Source organism: Dromiciops gliroides, chromosome 6 (genome assembly GCF_019393635.1).
Source record: "Dromiciops gliroides isolate mDroGli1 chromosome 6, mDroGli1.pri, whole genome shotgun sequence".
Taxonomy (NCBI): Eukaryota; Metazoa; Chordata; class Mammalia; order Microbiotheria; family Microbiotheriidae; genus Dromiciops; species Dromiciops gliroides.
The window spans coordinates 175914754-175938463 of NC_057866.1; the positions used below are offsets into that span (position 1 = coordinate 175914754).

The 23710-nt window shown below is 38.1% G+C and overlaps 1 protein-coding gene and 1 pseudogene across 5 annotated transcripts in view; one reads left to right on the forward strand and one right to left on the reverse strand.

The window, feature by feature from the left end:
• RAPGEF2 (Rap guanine nucleotide exchange factor 2) overlaps window positions 1-23710 on the forward strand; it is a 341360-nt gene that overhangs the window by 23493 nt on the left and 294157 nt on the right. The window lies entirely within an intron of this gene.
• On the reverse strand, window positions 9346-9418 carry LOC122733121 (annotated as a pseudogene).

The window sequence follows — 23710 nt, forward strand, 5'->3', positions numbered from 1 at the left end:
TTTGAATAATCATTACATCTGGAGTCAGGCTACTGAGAGTTCTATTCCTTGAGCATAGCCTGGCCTTCCTTACCTGTTAAAGGGCAAGGGTTGAGATTAGATGATCTCTTGGGAGGTTCTCACAGATCTGAGATTCACAAAGACCTAAAAGGACTTTGTAACTGCCCATGAAGGAAAGGGGAGGTCAAAGAACACTGGGAAAATGATGGGAGCCTTAAGTAAGCAAAATCTTGGGGAGGAGAGAGAGAGAGAGAGAGAGAGAGAGAGATTGATTGAGTTTGAGGTTGGCTGGATATTGCCTGGTATGGGGTTGGGACTCTTACAAACAGATCAGACTTTAAAATGTTAATTGGGAAGTTATATGCTTAATGTTAACACTTAAAGCTGGAAGTGGGAAGTTCACTGGGCTGAGGAAAGAAGACTGAGTCAGAGAAAACATTAGTATATTATTTATTTGGGGGGGGGGTAATGGGGGTTAGGTGACTTGCCCAGGGTCACACAGCTAGTTAGTGTCAAGTGTCTGAGGCTGGATTTGAACTCAGGTACTTCTGAATCCTGGGCCGGTGCTTTATCCACTGCGCCACCTAGCTGCCCCAGTATATTATTTTTTTAAAGAAAAAAAATCTTAACTGAAGGAAATGCTTTTTAGTTAGAGGTTAGTGAAAATAAAAACATGATTTTTCTTCCTCACTCAAGGTTACAGAACTCCAGGTTAAGAACTCTTGGAGTAAAAGTAAGAGAATATTAAAGGTGTGGGGGAGAAGAAAACCTAGTTACCATGTAGCATCACTAAAGCCTAGGGAATAAATATATTGTTTCAAAAGCTGCAGAGCCATGTAAGAGAGTCGGAACTGAGCAAATTCATTTGGTTATGGCTATTACCTGGTCATTGAGTGATGGAATCCTTAGGCAGGGAAAAGCTTATCTACATCTTCATCTGCTTTTCTGCTGGATTTCTTATCTCCATTGGTTTAAGCTTTTGGAACTGGCACTCAGTAACAACATTCATCCATCTGCCTTCCTTACTCTTTGACCACTTTCTGAACACCTCATCACCCCTGATCTAATCACAAAACCCACATCAGGGATAGCAATTTACCCCTCACATATCTATCTTTCTGCCACCCATCCCTTCTGAACATTTGCCTTTTCTTGTTATAAAATAGAGGTCACATCTTGACTAATTTTGCCAAGTTCATTTTAAACTTGTGTTGAGCTCATTTATAAAAAGATAGCTTGTTGATCTTTACCAGAACAAGTTACTGGGTCCCTCCTTCTCTGTTCTTGTACTTTGACCCAGAAGTCTTTTGGCTCAGAATGATAGGCTTTTTTGTTTGTTTTGCCGGGCAATGAGGATTAAGTGATTTGCCCTGGGTCTCATGGCTACTAAGTGTCAAGTGTTTGAGGTCAGATTTGAATTCAGGTTCTCCTGAATCCAGGGCTGGTGCTTTTATTCACTGCACCACCTAGCTGCCCCTAGAATAATAGGTTTTTTAAAAAATCACTTTTGTGTATTCCCAGAAGAATAGATTTTTCAAAATCAATTTATACATTGTCAAAAATACCGTATTGAGCCAAAACTTAAAGTTGACATAATTCCCACTAAAGGGAAAAAGGTCTTGCTTACCTTTTTGAGTGCAGTTTAAATAGAATGACAGTAGCTTGTAGGGAAGAGAATAAATGGTAGGAAAGAAGAAGAGGCCAGCATAAACTACTTGTTCTAGATTTCTGGATGTTGAACGGCAAGAATATAAAGGGGACAAAAGGATCAAAAGAAAAGTTTCTCTCCCCATCCCTACCCCCAATGTTTCAGAGACCTTAGAATATTTGAAGAAGAGGGAAAAGACCTATTTGGGAGGGATTGAAGATGCTAGAGACATTGATGGAGCAGATTATTGATGAAATAGGAAGGAATAGAACTGTTTGTTAAAGCACACAAAAAGAGATTTCTTTTCCCTTTGAGGCAAGAAGTCATGATGAGAAGATAAATGTTAACACATCTTGAGATGGGAAGAAAAATGCTCCCATAGTCTGGAGCAGATTTCCCTTTCCCCCAGTTTTGATTTTACACACAAACATATATATGTGTATATAAGTATATATACACATACATATGATTTAGAGATGAAAGAGATGTTAAAGATCTAGTTCAGTCCAGATAAAAAGGCTCAGTTTTTAAAAAATAATAAACACTTTTATTTAAAGTTTTGAGTTCTAAATTCTATCCCTCATTCCCTTTCTCCCTGAGGTAGTAAGCAATCAGATACAAGTTATAGATGTTCAATTATGTAAAACATTGCCATGTTAGTAATTTTGTATAAGAAAATGTGAATAAAAGACAAAATAATGAAAGAAAGTAAAAAATAGCATGCTTCAGTCTGTGTTCAATCAATACCAGTTCTTTCTCTGGAGGTGGAGAGTATGCTTCATTATTAGTCCTTTTAGAGTGTCCTAGATCATTGTATTGCTGACAATAGTGAAGCCATTCACAGTTCTTCATCAAACAGTATTGCCATCACTGTGCACAACATTCTCCTGGTTCTGCTTACTTCACTTCGTATCAGTTCATATAAGTCTTTCCAGGCCTTTCTTAAATTGTCCTGTTTATCATTTCTTATAGCACAATAATATTCCATTACACTCATATACAATAGTTTATTTAGCCATTCTCCAACTGATGAGCATTCCTTTGATTTCCAGTTCTTTGTAAGTAGCAGGGTTGAAATTGAACTTCTAGATGTCTTTCCGGTATATCATGCTGCTTCCTCATTTCATTGTTTACCAAAAGCAAAAAATTTAACTACCTATTGAAGTCTGTAATTTGATTTTTAAAAATCTAGTGCTTAAGTGATGTGATTATTCCATAACTCACCCAATCCCAGTCCCATCATTACTCTCAGCACTTTATGAGTTGCTGTGACTGTATATAAATACATGTATATATCAGATATGTATATGTGTGTATGTATATTTCCTTGTGGTTTGGAGTTGAGATTCTCTGACTTGCAGTGAAGCCAAAAGACAATTGATCATAGGCCCCATGCCCTCAATTTTTGTTGCTTGGTAATAATGCTTGCTATAACTTGGGTTCTGCTGATATATCAGTAGGTCTTTCAGAACTCAGAGTCACTGTCATACCACATTTATGCTTATTCTATGTCCTTCATCCTTTTGATGAGTGCAAAATAGGATTTCAACAGCCTAATCTCTAATAATGGTTTCTTCTGAGGCAGCATGGGCTAGTGGATAGAGAGCTAGCTAGTTTCTGAGACTTTGGCTCAAGTCTAGCTTTTGAAACCTACTGGCTCTTTGACTTGGGGTAAGTCATTTAGCCTCTTTGAACCTCAGTTGTGTCATCTGTTAAATGGGTAGCAAAATTTGGACTTGGTGACCTCTAAAGTCTTTTCCATTTCCCAGTCTTTGGTCCCCAGGAAATTTCAAAAACGATGCTTACATGCATTGGCAGGCTAAGACTTTCAGTCGGAGTGCTGGTCTTAAGCGCATGACAATGGGGATGGCCAGAGAGAATACTCTATAGTGGTGGTATGGCTACAAAATATTTTAAAGGTGAAAGATGTAATGTTTAATTACTACCCATCTGCTCAGTTGAGCATAGCACATGCTTTTTTGAATCATATACTTTACCAACAAAAAGAGAATATTTGGGGAGGAAATTTCAACTTCCTAACTACTTTCATTGTCTTGAATTTGGTTTGTGCTCACTCTGTTAATTTTTAAGGGACCTTTATTCTTGCATTAACTTCATTAAAATTTGGACTTTTGAGGGAGTTTAGGTTTAATGATTTTGAATTGATTTTTCTCCTGGCTTAAGTTTCTTTCATCACAGAATATATGAATCATAGAATCAGAATCATAGAGATAAAACGGACTTTAAAGATGACTTAGGCCAAAAATGTCATTTTACAGATGAGGAAACTGAGGCTTTTTCATTCCAGGGCTGGTTCAGACATATTGTAACAGAAAATATTTTTAGAGTGATTACCTAATTGCCCTTCTGATGAAAAATTCCTCTCCCTAATTTGGCTGTATGTTTTCCCTCTTTATTTGTTCATAAGTAGACATAATTGCCATGTTTTTTGAGGGTTGGGGGGACAGTGATATTGGTATGACAGCAAAACTTGCCTCATTCAGACATGGTCATGGGCTTGAGGCTAGCCTGGAGTGGTGAAAAGTCTAAATTATAGCTTTCTAAAAATGTAGTTTTTATAGTTTTAATTTGCATATAGTCAACAAATCAAGTAGAAAAGTGTTACCTCTTAGAGGTATTTAGGGAACCTGTTTTAATTAAGGATTTGTAATTAACATATCCTTTTCATGTATGAAGGGAAGTTTCTAAAATGAAATGAGAATATATGCTTTAAGTGTTCTACTTTTTTCTTACACAATTTTACCATGAATTTTTCACACAATTTTACACAATTAACTATGAAGAAAGGTTTTTTTCAAATAAAGGGAAAATAACTGAGAAATGCTTGTTGTTTCTTTGTGCTTTCAGAAATACTAGAAGCTGGTGACCTCTGTATAATTCTTTGCTTTCCCTTTATTAGAACTTAGGTTGTTGAACTCTTGGTTCTGTCTTCAGCCTGTAACAAAAAGGTAAAAGAATGATAATGATCATGAGGATGAAGGCTATCTCATCATGGTGTGAGAGTTACTGGTTTCTCAAAGGTTAAAGAAGTATTACTCAAATCATTAGCTATGTGTACAATCATGCACAGGGATAGTACAAAGGAAAATACTGTTTGCTCGGGTGGGTAAAGGGATTGAAATATCATAACAAAATTCTTTTGACTGGTTCTGCTATAAGTTTTTTGTGTGTGTGTATGTATCTTTCTTTTATATCTTTGTGATATGCGTATGTGTGGCATTTCTGGGTCAAAGGGTATGTATAGTTTAATGACTGTTTCTATATAGTTCCAAATCACTTTCCTGAATAGTTGGAAGTGTCTATTAGGTGGTTCAGCGGCTAGAGTTTGGGCCTGGAGTCAGGAAGACCTGAATTTAAATGCAGCCTTAGATACTTACTAACTCTCTGACCCTGGGAAAGTCACTTGACTCTGTTTTGGTTTCTTCGGCTGTCAAATAATAACACCTACCTCTCAGGATTGTTGGAGGATTAAATGAGATAATGTTTTTAAAGAGTTTAGCACAGTTCCTGGCATAAGTAGTTTAGTCAAGTCTGACTCTTTGTGTGCATTTGGGGTTTTCTTGGCATTTTGCATTGGTGGTTTTCCATTTTCCTTCTGCTCATTTTACAGATTAGGAAATGAAGGCAAACAGGGTTAAACAGATGGTAAGTATTCTATGGCCGGATTTGAACTCAGGTCTTCTTCCTTATTCCAGGTCCAGCACTCTATCTACTGCACCGCCTAGCTCCTAGCATATAGCAAACACTTAGTAAATGCTCATTTTCTTCTTTCTCACAGTCCTTCCAAACAATTGTCATGTTCCTTTTTTGTTATTCATTGTCAAATTGATATGGGTTAGTTGGAACCTTAGAATTAGTGATTTGGAGCATCTTTTCACATGTTTGTTGAAAACTTGGATGTCTTCCTTTGAGAGTTGCCTGATTGTCTATTATAGGAAGTTTATCTTGTTTTAGTATATTTGATCAATCCTCTCTATATCTCATACATCAGTCTTGTTCCAAAGCAATTTACTACAAAGTTTTCTTTCTTTTTCCCCTCAGTTGATGTTTGCCTTCTAATTCTAGCTGATTATTTTTGCAAATGTAACATTTTTCAGGTTTTTAAATAGTCAAAACTTATCTCTTGTGATCCTCTCTTTCCATATTTGGGCAAGGACTCTTCCACCTCTGTAGTTGTGACAGATATCTCCTTCCTTGTTTCCTCCCCTATCTCATAGGAAGTTAAATGCTTGTTGAAAGAATGAATAATTACTCTTCTGGTATGAGTTGGACTGAGGTCGAATTCCAATTTAGAGATTAATTTATGATTAATCTAGGACCTGTTCAAATTGGTACAGCCTTCAAATTGGAAAGGATAATGAACTCTTTCTATCTACCTGAAATTGAGGTCTGTCAAAAATGACAATCATGAACTCTTTATTGAAGCACAGTCCCCTGCCCCCACCCCCAGCCATTAAATAAAATAATCCATTTTATTTTGGCACATGGAACCTTTGTTTTGCTAAATTGAAATAACTAATTTTGTTTAAATTAAATCAACTTATAACAACTTCATTTTTATTATGGTTTTAAGTTTTGCTACTTGCTACTGTAACCATATTCTGAAAAATTTAAGCATGCTTAATTTTGGATATATGCCCAAGCCTGCATATGCAAACATTAGTGCAATCAATATATGTCAAAGACATTTTTAGTTATTGGGAAATTAATTGTGACTTTATTTATTATTTTCTCCCATGGTTATATAATTAAATTAATCCTCTTTTACACATAGTTGACACTTTTTATTAGGTCTACTTTTGAGTCTTTGCCCATGTGACAATATGGGAATTCATTAATGAATGAAGGATGATGGGATTCTGGTTCATTTTTGTTTTAAAAAACTGGTCTTCTTGCATAATTTGGTTTATAAAAGGAGCCATTCACCATACAAGCAGGATAATTTTTTATTATATTCTTTCATGTATTAAAATGGTGATGTACAATAACTAAAGATTAAATTTACATTTAGAAATAATGGTTTCTTAATGAAGTTTGCTTGTCTTAGGCTCCAGTAAAGATATAAAATGATGGATATTATGGGAAGCACACGTTGTGTGCCTTTTATAATTTTCATGGAAACATATTTTAAAAAGCTATTACCGGGGCGGCTAGGTGGCGCAGTGGATAGAGCACCGGCCCTGGAGTCAGGAGTACCTGAATTCAAATCCAGCCTCAGACACTTAACTAGCTGTGTGACCTTGGGCAAGTCACTTAACCCCAACTGCCTCACCAAAAAAAAAAAAAAGCTATTACCTCCTGGGAGTCACAAAACAACACTTAAAATATCTTCATTAAAGAAATATATTTTAATAGTTCACCACATGGATTCTATCAGAATGTATGGTGCCAACCACCCCCACACCTACATAGACACACACACATAGTCTCTGAAGAATGGCAATGCTTTGGGTGAAACCAGTGAGGTTATACCCTTTAAAAAATAATGATTTCAGTGCTTATAAAGAAAAACCCCATAATCTCATCTGGGTGAGTACTCATCTGGATGGGTAATCCTTCTATCCAGACAGAATGTAAATTGTCCACTCTGTGACAGTTGGGGTTCATGAGTTGCTGCGTGTCATTATCATCTTCTGGTCACATTTCAAACCTTACTGCTGGCCTTCCTATGACAGGCATAAAGACAAATAGGATAATTTTTAAAATCATTATCACCATAGTCACCATCATCATCATCTAAAAGCCAGCATTTATATATTGTTGCAAGGTTTGCAAAGAGCTTTATATATGATAGCTTGTCCTCTTCTATAAAATGTGCTAGAGAAGTAAATGGCAAACCATTCCAGTAGTTTTGTTAAGAAAATTCCAAATATGTCATAGTCAGACATGATGGAAATAGCCAAACAACATGAAAATTGTGCTTTTTCTATGTGTTTAGCACTGGATATATAAAGAAAGTCAAAAACAGTTCCTGCCCTCAGGGAATTCACATTGTGATGAGAAAGACAACATGTAAACAACTATGTACAGATAATATATGTACAGTCTAATAGAAAGGTAATCAAGAGAAGGCATCAAGCATGGGAGGAAGAGAAGGGAGAAATCAGAATAGCCCTCTTCCAGAAGATGGGCATTGAACTGCCAGGGAGGGAGAGAACATGAAGGACAACCAGGGATAAGGCCTGGAGATTCCATGAATGAGAAATGATAAGCAAGGAGGCCAATGTCTCTGGATCATAAGAAAACATGAAAATTGCATGAGATATTGCACTTTTTACTCTTTGGTTCAGGATGGCATCATTTTTGCAGTGATCTTGTCTATGTGTATGCTCACTTTGCAGGGGAAAGGTGAGGCTGTGTTGAAGGAAAAAATAAGATATGGTCCCATTAGGATTGTTTTCTACTGCAGCGTGTATATGTAAAGAATGGCTTTTGGTCACTACGATCGGTGTCTTAGATCTTATGTTGCTCTTTAAATCGTTACTTCAGAAAGAAAACCTGTCTCCTTGCAGCCAACCTGGTATGCCTTTTGCTTCTGTTTCCCACCAGTAGTTCAAATTATTCTGTTGTGCTAATGTTTGTTGATCTTCTACTATGTGACTGGCACTGTGTTAGCTACCATTATAGGAGATGCAGAGAAGTATGAGACTTTGTATGGTTTCTGCTCTCAAGGGACTTATTGTTCAAACATCCTCTCAGCAGTGAAATAACAGATAATTATCTCAGATTGGACACATTAAATACCAAAATGAGTGGTATACTACTGTCTCTGTTTAAAGAAGGGAGACAGACATCATCGGTATAGCCTGAGGAAGACTTTTCTAGAAGGTATGATTTGAGCTGGAAACTATGCTTGAAACCATGCTTCAAGTGTGTGGGTCTTTATAAGTGTGTGTTTTACCTGCCTCTTTGTAGTTTTTTCCATTTCACAGCATGATGTCATGGAAAGATCACTGGGCTGTGAGTTCAAAGACCTGAATTCTAGACCAGCTATGTCACTAATGAAGTTGGGCAAGTCACTTAACCCTTTGGGGTCTCTTGTAAAAAGAGTGAGCTTAATTTTATTATTTCTGTAAAAAGTTTGATGCCTTTTGTTTTCAACCGAGAATCATTTCCTGATATACAAACAAATAATAAAAACGCAAAACAAAACAACCCACCTCCACTCCCTTTCACCCTCACTTAAAATAAAGAAAACTGCTTGTGTTTCATTATCTCTTCTAGGAATAAGATTGATCTTTGCAGTTTATCTGGGTTTGACCACCTGTTAATGATTTCAGTGACTTAATGGTAAAGCCATGGATGTTTTCCTGCTTAAGCCAACATGCAGCAATTCATAAAAATCTTTTCATATTTCTCTGAATTCCTCATTTTAAACTATTGTTTAGAGTATAACAATCTCAACTTATACTAGTTTGTTTAACCACTCCCCACTTGATGAGTACCCACTTTTTTTCTTCTTTCTTTTTTCTTTTTCTTTCCTTTCTGTTCCTTTTTTCTTTTCTTTTCTTTTCTTTTTTTTTGGTGGGGCAATGAGGATTAGGTGACTTGCCCAGGGTCATACAGCTAGTAAGTGTCAAGTGTCTGAGGTCGGATTTGAACTCAGGTCTTCCTGAATCCAGGGCTGGTGCTTCAAGGTCCTGTCTGAATCTAAGAGGCAGCATAGTGTAGCAAAAAGCATATTGGATTAGGATCAGCCACAATTCTCTAGTAACATACTATAGAAATGATCCCTGAAAGTATAGACCTGGATTTTTGAATCCTAGTGCTGTTGCTATATTACTGTGTAACATTAGGCAATTACATCATTTAACCTCTGTCAGTTTGTTTCCTCATCTGTAAAATGTGAGGGTTGTACTAGATGACCTCAGATGGCCCTTCTGGATCTAAATCCTATGCTATTTCTCTGATTCTGCATATCTTCTGATTGACTTGTCTATGGAGTTGCAGCCCTGTGGAGTCTTAACTCTTTTCTTATGGTTTGATACTGTTGACTGATTGCTTTTGGTTATATCATTTTGTCATTTAATGTTAACTGCAATTTGTTACATGTAATCTTGTGTATAATGTGAATGGACTTGCTTAATGAGGTAAATGGATATATATGAGAAGGTTTTTGTTTTAGCATGGTGACCTTAGTGCTTAGCACAATGCCTAGGCATGTAATGGGCACTTTATAAATGCTTGTTGACTCTGGGGAACACGCACATACCATAGTAAAGGCACTTAGCAAATGCTTGTTGGATTGATTTGAAAAGGTGTGACAAAAAAAGTCAAGGCCCAGGAGGCATTTGTTCTTGGTACCTTTTTAAATCACTCTCCATGCGCTCTGAGAGTTTCCTTCTTGGAATTCTACTTAAATACTTCTGTAACTTCATTATTGAGGTTGGATTGTCCTTTCACTAATGTAGAGTATGCCCTTTCTGCAATGTAGTTATGGTCTCTGAGAATTGTAGAGGCTAGGGCCTGAAAATCCATCACCTTGAGCCAATTTGCAGATGAGCCTTTTTGACCTTATTGAGGCTGGTAATTGGACTGCAGCCATATAGTTAATCATTGGGCTTCAACTTGAATCCTTTCCAGTTAGATAGCCTTTGAAAACCCAGGGTCACTTCCTTGCCCTGATGGTGCATCTGAATAGGAACTGAGTTGAGTCCTTAGAATAATAAATGAATAAACTGAATTTCCCTAGTATTATTCTCTGTGTGTATGCAATTAAATTTCAAGTTACTATAGGCACTGCATATATTTTGTGCATGTACTTTGTGCACTGGAATTTTTTATAATGTGATTCATTTAGGAAGGGAGTTGATTTGAATAGTGCTAAACATATTGAATCAATTTTCAGTAAAGTTATATCTGCCCCAAATTGCCTGAAACAAAATATGCCATGGCAAAAGGGGGAAAACACACATACAACATTCCCTGTAAATCTTTGAAAGCTTGGAGTCAAGCAATCCATCATCCTTACCCAGCTGGATGAAGGTATTCAGAAGTAAGAAGATAAATGAGAAATGAGAAGAGAGTTATTCCACATTGCTTAAACATCTGTCCTTTGATGTGTCTTAAACAACTATACCCTGATCCAGTTTGGATTCCAATATGTAAGCCTCTGTACCTCTCAGGTTTTTTCAGGTCTTTATTTTTACTGTTTCAGATACTAAAAAAGAAAAAATTAAATACTCTTAGCTTGTTATATATATTTTAAACTTGTAAGTATTTTCTATCATCCATAAAACATTACATGATTGGTTTTGGTTGTCAGTAACTATATTTCCTCCCTGGTGATTTTGAATGATTATGTATTTAAAATGTAAGTAAAGCCCTCTTTCCCCCCTTTGCTCACTTGAGACGTTAGATTAAGAATCCATTTGTCCATATCCTTACCTTTTCTCCTTTCATCAAGAGATGAAAAAATCATTATACTCCAATGGAAAGAGCTCTGCAACTGGGAGACCTGGGTTCTAGTTTTTACTCTGTTACTAATCAGGCATTTAGCTTGGGTTAGCTACAACCACTCTTGGCCTCAGTTTCTTCATTTGAGAAAGGATGAGCTAGATTGAGAGCCCTTCTGTTGTTATCAGTCTTCTAGGAAGGGGCAAGTGATACTTTAATTTCTTTGGGACCCTCAACAAGCATTTATTAAGCTCCTGTTATGTTACAGGTGAAAAAAATTGTATTCACACAAGTAAATACATATACACACAGATGTGTACACATATGCACATATATATTTATAAATATACATTTATACATTATCTAATGTAATATATTATAAATATATACATATATTTATAAATCTGTTTGTACTTATTTGTATTTACTTGTATGAATATATATTTTTACATATACATAAATACAGGGAGGGGGGAAACAGTACCAGCTAGGGAGCTAGGATGTGACCTTTGAGCTGAACTTTGAAACATCTACTAGGATGTGACCTTTGAGCTGAACTTTGAAAGCATGATTCTATGTGGTATAAGTGAAGGAGTGCTTTTCTGGCATGTGCATAAGCACAGACTTGGGGGTGGGATGTTGGGTACAAGGAAATATAGCAAATAGACCAATTTGACTGGAAGGGAATGATGTGATTATCCAAAAGTAGGCTGGAGTCAAGATTTGAAAGACTTTAAACGACAGAGTAATTTGTTTTATTCTAGGAATCTTCCTTTCCTCTCCTCTCCTCTCCTCCCCTCACATCCCCACACCCTCCCCTCCCCCTCCCCTCCCCTCCAAAGGGTCTGAATCTGAATTTGAACTCAGGTCCTCCTGAATCCAGGGCTGCTGTTTTATCTACTGCACCACCTAGCTGTCCCGGGAATATTTCTTTTAGGGAACCACTGAAGCTGCTTAACCAGTTACACATGATCTCAAGAGAGAAGAACATTCAAGAGTTAGAAGTTGACCCACAATATAAAATGCAGCAAAGAAGGATGTCAGCTGAGAGAAAGAAAGTCTTTGGGTTTGTGGGGACCAATTTTTAATTGGGGAGTGCTAGCTAAGCGGCTCGCCGCAATATTGGGGCAAGGAAGGAAACCAGCAGCCTCCCTCAAAACAGAACAAGATTTATTTTAACAAGAACGAACTTAAAAAAAAAAAACCAACAACACAGACGGGATCAGTAGGATCAAGGGAAAGGAAATACAACGGGAAAGGGAAATTTAATACCTGAAAAAATACCAACCACCCAGGAATCAGCTGAAAACATGCAGCAGAATGCCTGTTGCTTTCCAGCTTCCACCTAGAATGCCCAATTCTCTCCTCACCCCAAACCTAGAAACACCCCACACAGCCCCAGCCAATGGGATGGTTGCTCTGACAGTCACATGACTGCCCTCACTAGGCTTCCAATCATTAAAATTTTGCCAGGCCCATGTAGGCGGCAACGAGTGGTGACGATGTGAGGTGCCAGAGCCCTTGGCAAAGGCTACAACCAGTGGAGCACCAGGCCAGTGCCACTGAGGCATAAAAACCTCAAATAATAATTAATTCTTTACAGGTTTGAAGTTTAGACATTCTGAGTTTGTGTAAATTCAGCTGATTTATGAGGTTGGAAGCCAGAAATAAGTTTGAGAAGTGAGGAAAGGAAGAGAAATAGAGGCAATGAGTGAAGATATTTTTTTTTTTCTAAAAGTTTGACTGAAAGGGAAGGGAGATATGGGCTGATAGCTGATGAGATGGTAGGGTCAAGAGAAGGGTTTTTTTTTGTTTTTTTTTCCCCCCAGGGTAATGAGGGTTAAATGACTTGCCTAGGGTCAGTCACACAGTAAGTGTCTGAGGCTGGATTTGAACTCAGGTCCTCCTGAATCTAGGACCAGTGCTTTATCCATTGTGCTACTTAGCTGCCCCAAGTGAGGGTTTTTTAAGGATGGTGAAGACTTTGTGAAGATGTTTGTAAGCAGCATGGATGAAAACAATAGATACACAGTGAATGAAGCTGAAAGAAATAGTAGCAATGATTACAGGGACAGTTTGTCAAGGGGTGATGAAGGGCATAGGATTAAAGGTACAAATAGAATGATTGACATGGGTGAGAAGGCCTCCCTTCCATCAAGGACTGGAGTAAATGAGGAGAGAATGGAGGATGATGTTTAAGGGTTTTGAAATATATACTAGGGAAGAGGAGCAAGCTCACAGTGAAAAGCTTGTGTTTTTCTGCAGATTTTCCAGCTTGTGGGGACACTGAGATCTTAACCCCATGATGTGGAAGGAATAACTGTAGACTGTTCAGTCTGGTAGAGCATTATTTAGGATGACTTTGGAGGAAAAAGAGCCTAAAAAATAGAGAAGTCAATTAAGAGGCTATTGCTAGGATGGTGGCTTAGGAATAAAATGGAAGATGGGATTCTACAGGAAATTAAACTAATTTCGTTTTCCAAGGCTTCAGAATTGGCATGCTTAATAAACTTAACTAAGAAGCCCAAATAGTTTTCCTACTACATTTCAAGCAAAATCATTATTTCTTCTTGACATTTGTCATCCTCTATGTGCTATCATCTGGCAAAAAGGAAGGGACTGAGGGGCTTTTTCCCTAATACAGTCCTTTACTGGTTCCTTTCCAGCTCAGTGCAGCCTGCAAGAGGAATGCACATTTTGATAGAATATCTTGAGAACTCAGTGTCTTTTCCGAGGGCATGAGAGCCTTTGGAGCAAGATATAATGTTTGGGGGAGCAGGGTAATTCATGTTACTGCTAGGTGGATAAAGCCAACTGGGCCTGGAGTCAGGAAGACCTGAGTTCAAATCCATTCTTAGACATTTACTAGCTATGTGATATAACCTTGGGCAGTTATAAGATGGGGATACTAATAACACCTCCCTCTCAAGGTTGTTAGGATCAAATGAGAGATTTGTAAAGCACTTAGCATGGTTCTGGCACATTATATAAGTGATAGCTATATTGTTGTGGTTGTTATTCTCTTTTCCACAGTTCTCATCACAATTCTTCCACTCCTTTTATGTGACTCTTGCCTGTCTTCACCCGAAACTGCCACAGAAGTCCATGCCATGTGCTACGGGCTCTTCCCTTGACCTTACATGGTGCTAATAGAGCCAGTGGGCTCTTTTTCTGTTGTTCTCATTCTTGCTTTGTGCTTGACTCACCGTCTCATTGAGTCCTCCTTCCCTGATGATATCCAAAAAGTGTAGCTTCAGTGGTATAGTGTAGCCAATTTATATTCACTATGCATTTGTCAATTGGCCTTTGGGTGACCCTCAAATTTAGTTCCTCAGAGTCCATGGAATTCCATGTTTTGCCAAAATACTTCAGAAGTAGAGAGATATTGGTGCCAGAGAGGTGGGTATTTGTTTCAGTGAGAAGCTTGGGGGGTCATTAAAAGTGACGTGCAGTTTCCCACAAAGGCAATCTGCACGACAAACTTATTTCATTTAATTTCAGACCTAGGGGGCAGCTAGGTGGCACAGTGGATAGAGCAACGGCCCTGGATTCAGGAGAATCTGAGTTCAAATCCGGCCTCAGACACTTCACACTTACTAGCTGTGTGACCCTGGGCAAGTCACTTAATCCCCATTGCCCTGCAAAAAAAAAAAAATTAAAAAAATTCACACCCAGTTCACTGGTCATCTGAAGTGTCAGTCTGTGGTATATGAGATGATAGAATAGCTTTATGCATTATCTATCTACATGCATGTTATGGTCTGGATGAGAAGCATTCATCATCCACTTAGTTTTTACTGGTCAAATGGTTATTTCAAACTTTGAGTAGCTATGGATCTATTTTAGAGACCCAGCTGTATTCTAAGGCTTGATGCCACCAGGAAAGGGTTATCAGCAAATGAGCATCTGGAGGAAGTCCCCCTTGATTTGTACTCTGTTCTAGATGTTTTCTGGGCCACTGAAAACCCCTTTATCAAGAATACACAATCTTTCTGTTTTATGCCTTGCTTGATATCAGAAGGTCATTGAACAGTTATCTCTATTGTTTTATCTTTAAAGGAATTTCAAATGCGTCATTATTTTGACTTAAAACATTACAAGTACAAATTGCTAGAATTGTCTGGTGAGGCAAAGAGGTGGTTATTCTCATTTTACTTCAGTATCATTATGACCTGGTCACATCTAGCAAAGGCTAAGTTAGTGGTAGAGCCTTAGTTAGAACACTAGGATTGCAGAATTTTGAATATTGGCAGAATATCGATGCTAGTATTATCTTTCATTATATATTAATGACACAAGAAGTGAGATCTAGATATTTAGGACTTTTCTTTGTGGTGGTTTGATTCTAGCTATTTATTTGGGTTATCTGTAATGCTAATGAAATTTCATTATTAACGCCTAAAGAAACTAGGAGTATATTTTAAAGATAGGTTTTAGAGTGTGGCATTTTGATTTTAGGAGGCTCCCTGTGAGTGGTTAAAAGATTGTCCTCTTTCTTGAAGCATTTGCAAGACAGTAAACCTATGTTTTTGAATTTTTTTCTTTATTTGGCTGTCCAAGTTAATATTTATCTGTATTCTTTTAGATGCCAAAGCCTTCAGGTTTAGTTTTCCAAAGAGCTTCTCATTGTAAATCATTTTCAGATTTCAAAGAACCATTGTGTGAAAGCTGATTGACACCAAAGTATGTTGAATAATTTTGACCCTTTCTCTCTTTGAGTAAAGGAACCTTACTGAATGTGCTTACGAGCTTTCAAAAATACTTTTTGGTTGGAAAATATTTCCATATGTAAGTACTTTCCCATTATTTCTAAATTGAGTTTATAATGGATTTATATCATTGTAAAGGATATTTATAAAGCTATATTTGCATGAACTGTCCATGAGTTTCCTCCCCCCCCCCCATGAGTTTTTTCTTATGTGAACTAGGCCACATAATAAGAAGATAGGACTTGTCATGGGGGAAATTGCATATCAGGACTCATTGGAAAAGAACTTGATGTTGGTTAAGATTGAAGGCAGAAGGGGCACCAGCCCTGGATTCAGGAGGACCTGAGTTCGGACCCAGCCTCAGACACTGTACACTACTGGCTGTGTGACCCTGGGCAAGTCACTTAACCCCAAATTGCCTGCCTCCCCCCCCAAAAAAAAAAGATTGAGGCAGAAGGAAAAGGGGATGGCAGAGGATAAGATGGATAGATAATATCATGGAAAAAATGAACATGAACTTGGACAGACTTTCAGAGATAGTAGAGGAAAGAAGGACCTGGCATGTTAATGGTCCATGGGGTTAGGAAGAGTTGGATAAGACTAAACAACAACAAAATTTGCGTGAGCATCGCATGAAGCTACATGCTTCAGTATTGTATGTTGCAATACACATATACATTTAATGTGGATTTTCCTCCCCTTCTTCTGAAGTCTATCAACCTTCAGTATCAATTATGAATGTGGGCATGTGAACTCAGGTATGTTTCCAATAATTTTGATAATTTATTTTAATTACATGAAGAATAATGGATGAGAATTATCTTGGCTGATTTTGAGGAGTTGGGAAATTGAGGTTTTCAGAGTTTAAATGTTTCATCAGTGAAAGATGCCAGTATATCCTCTGTATAAATATTGTATTACATTTTCCATTATCCATTTTATGGGTTGAAGGACATAAATTTAAAATTACTAGATTCCATATATAATCTTTTCTGCATCCGTCTCATTAATTGTTATAATAGGTTTCCAAAGGATGTATACAAACTAGTGTGTTCTCAACCCCCAGGAGATACCAGAACTTTGTTAAGGGGATATGGGGACTATTTCACTTTTAACTATGATTCTATCAAAATATTCTACAGGTAGTGGTGTCAGGGGAAAAAAAGTTTTTATATACCAAGCTATGTTTCCTTCATTAAAATTGATCTGTATTATCCAGTATGGTGCATATCTGTGGTAAACTCTATTTCTTTTCTTATGGAATAGGAAAGTCAACGTTTACTGAAAGCCAAGAGGTATAGGGACTAAACAAGGATTGGGAACTACTCGCGTAGATAGACACTTTAAAAATATGTGGTATATTCCTTTTTTAGGTTACCTATAAGGTAATAAATTTCCAGTTGTACTTCCATTTATACTTTGCATAGGAATATAATTAACAAGGTAACTTAAAAACATAGATGGCATAAATTCTAATGCTAATTTGAGCATTTGTAAATTGTACAGGAATTTGAGTTAAAAGGAAACATTGTTTTTGCTCTTCCTTTGGTGCCATGTCAGAGCAGTTCACTCCTTTCCTCTCCTTAGCTTAGATTCTTAGAAATGGAAACTTTATAGAGCTAGTGGGGAACCTTAGGGATTAGTTTGAAGTTCACTTAAAAAATTGCTTCCGGTTCAAAACAATTTAGTACAGTTTATTTTGGTTTTTGGTTCATCCCAGCAGCCTAGAATCTGAGTTGTAAGGGGCCTTAGAGACCCAGCTAATCTGAATAAATGAAAAAAAATAAACAGTTTTAAGCCAATGGATGGCAAGGTCAGGGGTCATTTGGGTGGTACTTGGGCAAGTCTGATAACACTTCCTCCAGATTCTTGGTAGCATGCCAGCAGGGCAGGTGTGATCCTCTATTTTACTAAAAGGCTTATATAATTGGTGACTCCCAGTTTATTCAGCAGTGTGATTCCTTGGGGGAGGGTAGAGGTGGAGAAGTGTGGAGCTGAGCAGGACTTCTGGGTTTTCCACTTGAATGGGAAGTGGGAGGGGATTTACTATCCAGCCAGAAAGGGGGTAAGGTAGGGGAACATCTGCAGGAAGGTTGGAGAAAGTACCTTGCTTGTGATCATACTCTCCAGTGCACACCATGGTGGGGGGATGGGCTAAAGGAAGGGGATCTTTACTTACCCATTGGAGTCTGGATGGCCTAGTTTGACCCATACTAGAGCACAATTATTCTCTATAAATATACCCAACAAGACTCTGCTTCAAGACTCCCATCTATCCTGCTTTAGACTCCAACCATACTAATTCCCAGGCATCTTCTCTATTCCTCTGGCTCCTGGCTCCTTCCAACCCACTTCCACAGATCATGTCCTAAAATTAGCTCCAGCAACTCAGCTTGGTTTTCCAAACCCGTTGTCTCACCATATATTAGCCCACTCCAACTTTTCCACCTCTTGTTTTAGGAATTTGGAGCAATCAAGTCAGTACGACCTTTGCTTCTTGAAAGAGTTTGTCCATTTGTTTCCACTCACTTTCCCTGTGACTTCCCAAACTCAAACCAAACCTCCATTAAACAGCTACCATTTCCCCTGTATGTCAACATATTTGCAACTTCTTTGTTCTGGGGCTAAGCTTGAGAAGTTTAACATGCCTTTCTTGAGACCATCTTTCAAATACTTTCAAGGAAAAAAGTATAAAATCCTTACTCCTTTTTAGCTTCTCAGTCTTCTTTCACCTTCTTTCCATGCTATCTAGTATCTAGTCCTCTGCTATCCAGTGATACTTGCCTCCTTGTTCTTTCTCGAACAAAACATTTCCGCACTTTCACTGATTGTTCCTTATGCTTGGAATTCTCTCTCTTCCCTCATCTGTGCCATCTGGTTTCCCTGACTTCCTTCAAATCTGAGCTAAAATTTCACCTTCTGGAAGAAGCTGTTCCCAATATCCTCTTTATAAATATGTCTTGTTTATACTTGGTGGTTTGCCTGTTGTCTCCCCCATTAGACTGTGAGCTCCTTGAGAGGAGGGACTATCTTTTTTCTTTCCTTATTTTGTATCCTTAACACTTCTTAACAAAGTACTTGTCACACAGTAGGTGTTTAATAAATACTTGTTGACTTCACTTGATGAGTTCAAGACTAGATTACATAGGATTCTAGATTTAGACCTGCTAGGTACTTCTGAGTACCTAGTACCTGGAGTATCTAGTCCAGCTCCTTTATTTTACAGATGGGGAAAGGAGACCCAGTGAGATCAGCCTTGAACCCAGGTCCTCTGATTCATCATCCCATCCTTTCCTTGTATCATCACCAGAGCTATCTTTCAGTTGTTACTTTTAATTCTTAACCTGCTTTTGGATATTAAATATGTAGACTGGAAAGGGACCTTTTGTATGGCACTCCTAGCAGTTTCAGCCAACTGAAAAGGGAACACAAAGTGACAAATCAAATTAGAAGCCTTTTGTTTTTGGCATCGTCAGAGAAGTGTGGTGAATGGTAATTTGTAGGCTCTCCTACATATGGGTAGCAGAAGTGCTCTGGTGGTTGTCTTCTCTCCTTCATTCTTGAAAGGATCATGACAATTTAAGTGAGGGAGGGGCTGTGCAAGGTCGACCAACCTCACTCTTCCTTCAGAGCCATCTGGGTTTCAGTGCAAGATATACATCAAGATGTCTGGAGATGGCACAGGATGTTTAAGGCAATTGAGGTAAGTGACTTGCTCAGTTCACAGCAGCTCTGGTGGACAGAATGATTGCTGGAATAGTTTTTTAGAGCAAGTCCCTTTAACCCTTTGACAGTCTGGTGAGACCAGTGAATCCCTGCTCAGAATCATGTTTTTGAATGCACAATTAAAATAGGTTTACAAAGAAAGCAATTATGTTTGAAAATATTACATATTGGTATGTATGTATAATGCACATCTCTAAATAGACTATGTATTGATGTCAGTTTGTTTTAGGTTGTGTAAAACAAGTTCATGGACCTAAGGGTAAGATCCCTCTTTTTGAGCTAGCCCTTAAATTGTAGGTCTCAACCCTATACAGGCTCACATAACTGAATATGGGAGTCATGAAAAGTTTGGCAACCAGTAAAAGGTCATGTATTCCTATTTTATATACCTATATTTCCTGGGGTTGTATAAAATTTCTCAGGTGAAAAGGGGTCATGAGTATTTAAGAATCCCTGTTTTAGAGGCTCTGATTCTTCAAATTAGGGTTCAATATAGTTATCTTTGGTAATGGATATGGGTTCATGGAGAAATGATGAGAACTACTTACCTTTGAACTCTATTGAGTATGTCAAAGATATGGTATTACCTGAAGGAGTAGCCACCAGGAGCTGAGTTTGTGATTCTGGTCTCGTGTTTCTTTGATAGCTATAGAAGCTGGAGACAGTGCTGCAAGGGGGATGGATCGATGGCAAGAACTTGCTTCGGGATTGACAAAGGCTTTGAAATTAGAACCACTACAATTGTGCAAGCTGTCTGCACTTTAGTTTTCCTAAACTTTAACCTCGAATATAAATGTCCTAGTTTTATTGCTTTGCTGTGTGGTCGCCTTTCAGAGTGGACACCTGCTAGATGAGAGCTTGACCAGAACTGAGAACCTCTTCAGAAAAGTTGGTGAAATTCATTGGCATTTCAAAACTTGGTGTGAGAGGTATGTGTGGCTGTGTCAGGGTGTGTCTGTGTATATTAACTACAGCATTTACTTTAGGTTGCTGAGATTTCAAGGAATTGCAGTAAATCTGAAACAGAACCTAAAGGGAGGGAGAAAAGGGAATTTTCTAAATGGTACTTTCAGATTTTGTGGCACACAGTGGTTGTGAAGAGTCTCTCTTTCTCTCCCCATGTGTTTAAACATGGGCTTGTAGCTTTTCTGCTGCTGATATACACGTTGACTGTTCTGGGGTGGGGGAGTGGATGCCTATTTTTGTGTTTATTCCAGTGTTAGATGTAGACACAGTTCTTACCCTTTTGGGTAGGGAAGGGAAGAATAATGATTAAATTTGATCTGCAAATAAAGAAATAATCTTCCTGTAGAGATCAATTTCAGAAATGCAGGCAATACCTCAATTTTCCTATTTTTGTTCCCTACCTAATTCTCCTTTCTTCATCATGCTTTTTAAAACTTATGTTCTTTTTCTTCCACTTCTCAGTTTTTTGTTATTTTTTGTGGAGTGCTGGGGGTTAGGAAGGAAGGTCATCATATTAAGAAGTAAACAACTTCTTACATGCTACGTTGTTCATCTTCTACTGGTAATTGAAGTCTTACTATGCAGATTATATGTTTACAGGCTGGTATTTTCTTTCTTTTAGCTACTGGAATGTTTTTAGATCCTCAAAAGAACTATAAAATACCTTGCACATGATAGTGTTTCTTTCCTTTGACATAATAAATGATTCATCTTATGCTGTAAGTTGAATAAAAATGATCCTTGTATTCATTTTCCAATAATTCCTATCAAGTATGTTTTTTCAATTGGTAATAGTTGTTCATTTGTAGGCTGATGAACACTTAGTGAGAGTGAGGGTGGGCTATTCTGCACAAATTCCTGGTTCTCTTATTAGATGAGCCAGGCAGTCCCTGCCCTCTAGGGAATTCCCATTTCGTAGGAGAGATAAATGAAGTATCTTACTAATGTCACAATAAAAGACAGTCTGTGAAAGGCATCCTAGCAGTGGTCTGTCATGGGAGAATAAAAACCAGTAGTATTTATGCAGTAGAGAGAACTTACTCATCTTAATCTTTTAGGTAATAAAAAGGAAAAGGGTCTTTTTCTCTTATATCAAACTAATTTACATAATGGTCCATGTAGGTCACTTACACCATTAAATGGATATGTTCTGGAAGAGTTGTTTGTGAAATCAATTATTATCTGTTCTTGACCTCTACTGTAGTGCAGTAGATATGCCCACAGGGGCGCAGTGAGTTAATTTCAGTGCTTTTGGGAAAAGCAGAGGATGTGATATGAGTAGAAGAAAGAGGATTAGGGGGGTTTAGCCTAATAACTCAGTTACCCTTGTGAGGTACCTGAGGAAGGAACTAGGACTCTGGGTGTCCAGACTTTGCCTTATCGCCTTGGATGTATATGAATATGGAGTCCACACCTGAGATTGGAAACTTCAGATCAGGAGCTCATATATAAGTCTTCTAGAGTTGTCTCCAGCATTTCCCATGGCCACCTGGTCATTTCCCCATAGTCACCCAATCAGAATGTGTCAGAGGCAGAACTTAGGTCTTTCTGACTCCAAGGCCCCTCAAATACAAGATATATACAAAGTGAATAGAATGTCATTTTGGTGGAGCAGTAGACTCCGCTAGACCACTAAAGTGGGGGAATCAGGAAAGGCATCATGTAGAAAGTTGAGCTGTGCCCTGAAAGGGATTAGAGAGTCTGTGAGGTGACTATAATAATGGCAGACAGATATTCTGCTTTAAGGTTTATATGTTTTTTTTTAATGTACATTATCTCATGTCAGGTATAATTATCATAATTTTACGAGTCAAGTTCAATCAACAAGCATTTTTTTTAAGGTGCTGGTCAAGCACTGTACTAAGTTCAGAGAATAGATGGGTTGAAAGAAAGGCATTTTCTGCCCTCAAGGAGCTCATATTCTAATGGTGGAAGACAACGTATAAAAGGACTCTAAAAGGGGAGTGAAGGTACATGCATGGATCATATTGGTAGAGAAAATCCAGAGAGATAGGCTTGCAACCTGGAGAGGAATGAAAACATGGCTGGCCTGGAGTTTTCCTTAAAATGGAGGTTCTGGGAGGAAGTAGCCAATCAGGAATAAACTTCAGGGATGTAGGGTGCTTTCAATGTGAGAAGTCCAGTGGTAGAATGAACTTTCAGGGCCAGGAGGTTTCTGTGGCATGATAGAGAAAATCTGGAGAGGCAGTTGAGCAGCCTGGAGAAGAATGAGGGTTATTATCAAGATCATAAATTTAGAGCTGCAAAGGAGCAAAAAGGTCATCAGATGGTCCAACTTCACTATTTTTTACAGGTGAGAACATTGAGGCTCTGACAGGAGACATGGGTAAGTAGGTTGTGCTAACGAAACTAATCAGTATTGGAAGCAGGACTTCAACCCTAGGCTTCTTTACTCCAAGTCTAGAACTCAGTCCACAGTCACATGCTGACTCTAGAAAGTGAAGCTGGGACAGGTTGACCCCAGAGTCACATAGTAACTGTTAGGAGTACAATAGGATTCAAACCCATCTTTCTGATTCCATCCTGATTCTCAGGCTCCATCCACTATGCCATGTTGTCTTCATTAAGATAAGACAGTTTTCCAGGAATGATGGCTGTACAAGGCAGAACCATGGATGTAGGAGTTACGATGCCTCATATAGAGCATAGCATGTAGTTTGGCTTGGCTAGAAGATAGCATGCAAGAGGGAGTAGTGTGAAATGAGCCTGGAAAGATAGATTGGAGACAGATTGTGAAAGTGTTTATTTTAAAATGCCAGAGGACCCAGCTCTAGCTTTGTATCTTTAGGAAAGTCACATGTTCTCCCTGCACCCGAGTTTTCTTATATGTAAAAAGTGATTTTTTCGGGGGGGTATATTTGAAGATCTCTGGCCATTCCAGTATATTGAAGGTAGGGGGTAATAACACAATCAGACTTTGGCAGCTAAGTGGAGGAGTAGAGGAGAGACTCAGGTCAAGGAAAGCAATGAGAAGATTATTGTAACTTATATTTGAACTCATTCTATCAACAACTATATCCTATGATCAACCTAGAACTTGACTGTTATAGTTGCAATCATCAAAATAGAAGAGTCAGACCGTACTCAAGTAATTAACCTGAGCCTCAGTTTTCTCATCTGTAAAATGAAAGAAACATCTAACTTCTCAACCTCAAAAATCTGTTAGAATCAGATGAGATAATGGATATGAAAGCACTCTGAAAACTAAAGTGAGCTATGAAAA